Here is a 3800-nt window from a genome sequence, read left to right as displayed (position 1 = left end):
AAATCAGCAGTTTTATTTTCGTTATGTGCTGAATCTTCTCCTGTGTCTTGCCTGAATTTTCAGTTACTGGCTAGATATGCTTACTTGAATGTATTTTCACCTCATGAACACTTAACATATCCACAATCAAATCATTCACTATCTAATTCTGTCATGCTGGTATACCTGAAGTCATCATTAGAGTCCTTCATCCTTGTGTTTCCTAATTTTTACTTAATCGTCTAATTGGCCTTTGTGCCAAGCACAGGGAAAGACAGTGATGACCTTAAGACAGACATAGGTCATGCCTCAAGGATCTTGACGATTCTGTTCTTTGGTTGTGCCAAGTCTTCGTTGCTGCAAGCGCACTTCCTCTAGTTGCGGTGATGGGGGCTACTCTTCATTGCAGTACCTGGGCTTCTCATCGTGGTGGCTTCTCTTGCTGTGGAGCATGGGCTCTAGGTGAGCCAGCTTCAGTAGTTGTAGGGCTCAGGCTCATTAATTGCGGCTCATGAGCTCTAGAGCTCTGGCTCCATAGTTGTGGTACACAGGCTTAGCTACTCTGCAGCATGGGGAATCTTCCCAGATTAGGGATCAAACTCATGGCCCCTGTTACAAGGCAGATTCCGATCCATTGTGCCACCAGGGAAGTCCAATGAAGACTCTTTTACAGAGAGTAACTAAATCCTGTAGATTCTTGTGTGTGTGTGTGTGTTTCAGAATACCCTTTTACTTTCCTTATCAGTATACTAACCTAGAGGGCTACCCTGGTGGCTATGTGATAAAGAATCTGCCTGCCAATGCAGGAGACGCGGGTTTGATCCCTCATTCAGGAAGATCCCCTGAACTAGGAAACGGCAACCCACTCCAGTATTCTTGGCTAGAGAATCCCACAGACAGAGGAGCCTGGTGCCTGGTCTACAGGGTGCCTGGTCTACAAAGAGTCAGATATGACTGAGTGTGCACACACACACACATCCTAACCTCTCATCACTTATGCTTGGACTGCTCTAATGTTTTTCCAATTAGTCTCTTTGCTCCTAATCTCCCACCTCTCCTCAAAGATTAATCTGCTGAAAATGTAATCTTCAAAACACCACTTCAAATATATTTTACCCCTACTTAATCTCTTCATTATTTCCAACTGCTTGTAGCCTATTTTTCAAAGTAGAATCAAGGCTCTTCACAATATGGCCCCCAAATGAATTTTTGTCAAATGAACTCTTTGAACTCTATCAAATAGATATCTGAACTTGATATAAGCATTTTTACTTATTTATTTTCTGGGCTCCTGAGTTTAATTATACTTTAACTGACCAAGACATACTTTTCTCTTCCGGCCTAACAACTCCCTACCCCTGCCTCCCACCCCCACCCCCACCCCCACCACAATCAGCATGGCTGGCCCTAAGCACTTGCTCCAGTTCCTATGTTGATTCTCTGCTTTACTGATTAAGCATTTAGCACGTTCATCAGTAGTCATGTATGGATGTGAGAGTTGGACTATAAAGAAAGCTGAGCACTGAAGAATTGATGCTTTTGAACTGTGGTGTTGGAGAAGGCTCTTGAGAGTCCCTTGGACTGCAAGGAGATCAACCAGTCCATCCTAAAGGAAATCAGTCCTGAGTGTTCATTGGAAGGACTGATGCTGAAGCTCCAATACCTTGGCCACCTGATGCGAAGAACTGACTCATTGGAAAACACTCTTATGCTGGAAAGATTGAAGGAAGGAGGAGAAGGGGATGACAGAGGATGAGATGGTTGGATGGCAATACTGACTCAATGGACATGAGTTTGAGTAAGCTTAGGGAGTTGGTGATGGTCAGGCAGGCCTGGCGTGCTGCAGTCCATGGGGTCACAAAGAGCTGGACATGACTGAGTGATTGAACTGAACTGAATGTACACCTTGGTAACATTACTTATTTTTACATATTTTTCTAACTCTTCAATTATTCCATGAACATATATTTATCTCTTCCTTGCCTAGTCAAGGGCTATGTGTAATAAATGTTCAATAAATATTCATCAGATTCCTTGGCTAATAAACACATGAAAAGATGCTCTACATCACTCATTATTAGAGAACTGCAACTCAAAACTACAATGAGATATCACTTCACACGAGTGAGAATGGCCATCATCAAAAAATCTACGAACAATAAATGCTAGAGAGGGTGTGGAGAAAAGCGAACCCTCTTGCACTGTTAGTGGGAATGTAAATTGATACAGCCACTACAGAAGACAGTATGGAGATTCCTTAAGAAAATTAGGAATAAAATTACCATATGACCCACAATCCCACTACTGGGCATGTATCCTGAGAAAACCATAATTCAAAAACACACGTACTTCAATGTTCACTGCAGCACTATTCACTTTAGCTAGGAAATGGAAGTAGCCTAGATATCCCTTGATGGCTGAATGGATAAAGCTGTGGTACATATATACAATGGAATATTACTTAGCCATAAAAAGGAACACATTTGAGTCAGTGCTAACGAGGTGGATGAACCTAGAGTCTATTATACAGAACGAAGTAAGTCAGAAAGAGAAAAACAGATGTCGTACATTAATGCATATATATGGAATCTAGAAAGGTGGTACTGTTGATCCTATTTACAGGGCAGCATGGATTGCAATGGACATGAACTTGGGCAAACTCTGATAGATGGTGAGGGGTAGGGAGGCACAGCATGCTGCAGTCCATTGGATCAAAAAGAGTCAGACACAACTGGGAGACTGAACAACAATGGAGATGCAGACAGAGAACAGACTTATGGACAAGATGGGTAGGGTGGGAAGGAGAGGGTGGGATGAGTGGAGGAAGTAGCATGGAAACATATACACTACTATGTGTAAAATAGATAGCCAGTGGGAAATTGCTGTATGACTCAGGGAACTCAAACTGGGGCTCTGTGACAACCTAGAGAGGTGGGATGGGGAGGGAGGTGGGAGGGAGGTTTGAGAGGGAGGGGACATACCTATACCTATGGCTGATTCACACTGATGTGTGGCAGAAACCAACATAATATTGTCAAACAATTAAATAAAGGGGGGGAATATTCATCAAATTATTTACATTCATTTAGTTATGGATTCCTTCATAAAAAATTATTTGAATGCCCACTGAGAACTCGTCTGGTCCTTTCTTTCATGGAGCTTAAATTTTAGTTGGAAAGACAGACTTTAAGCAAATAATTAAAATAAAAATGAGATCAATTGCTTTGTTTGCCCAGAAATACTTAATAAGCACCGATCATAGGCCAGGTATTGGGTTACATGAATTGGCTGGGAATATAAAGCTGAAGCTGATAGGTTAATGGAGGAGAATTATAAAGTATAAAATACAATGTTGTAAGTGCAAACAAAATATTCTAGGGACACAAATGAGAGTGCAACTCTCTATGCTGAGAAGTCAGTAAGGCTTGATATTTTAATTGGTCTGAAAAATAAATTTAAACAAAGGGTTGTATAACAGAATAATCAGGAAAAGAAGAGGGTTGTTAGAAATCTGATATGCCCATCCTTGTATCATTATTCTGAGCAGAAACCTGAGCTAGGAATATGAGGGTGAGCAGTTAAGGCAGACTTAAGATGGATGGGTGGTTCACGGCCAGGTGAATGGCTAGGTATTGCTGCTGGGCCTGCATCGAGGCCCTCGCCTGGCCCTGTCCCCTCAGCATGGACAGGTATTCTTAGAGAAAGGCCCTCTAATTGCACCTAAGAGAATTAACTGAGATCCTTCCCTCTAAGAATCATAGCATGAGTATTGGAAAGTATACTGACAATCAGAGTTAGTTGTTTCTAATTTACATCACCCA

At 41.8% G+C, this 3800-nt stretch overlaps 1 pseudogene; it reads left to right on the top strand.

Moving 5' to 3' along the window:
- Positions 1-3800, top strand: part of LOC104996131 — a 78725-nt pseudogene that overhangs the window by 74194 nt on the left and 731 nt on the right.

The sequence above is a fragment of the Bison bison genome, unplaced genomic scaffold (genome assembly GCF_000754665.1).
Source record: "Bison bison bison isolate TAMUID 2011002044 unplaced genomic scaffold, Bison_UMD1.0 scf7180017864289, whole genome shotgun sequence".
Lineage (NCBI taxonomy): Eukaryota > Metazoa > Chordata > Mammalia > Artiodactyla > Bovidae > Bison > Bison bison.
Note: the sequence above shows the minus strand (reverse complement) of the source record. Positions and strands in the feature narration are given on the sequence as shown.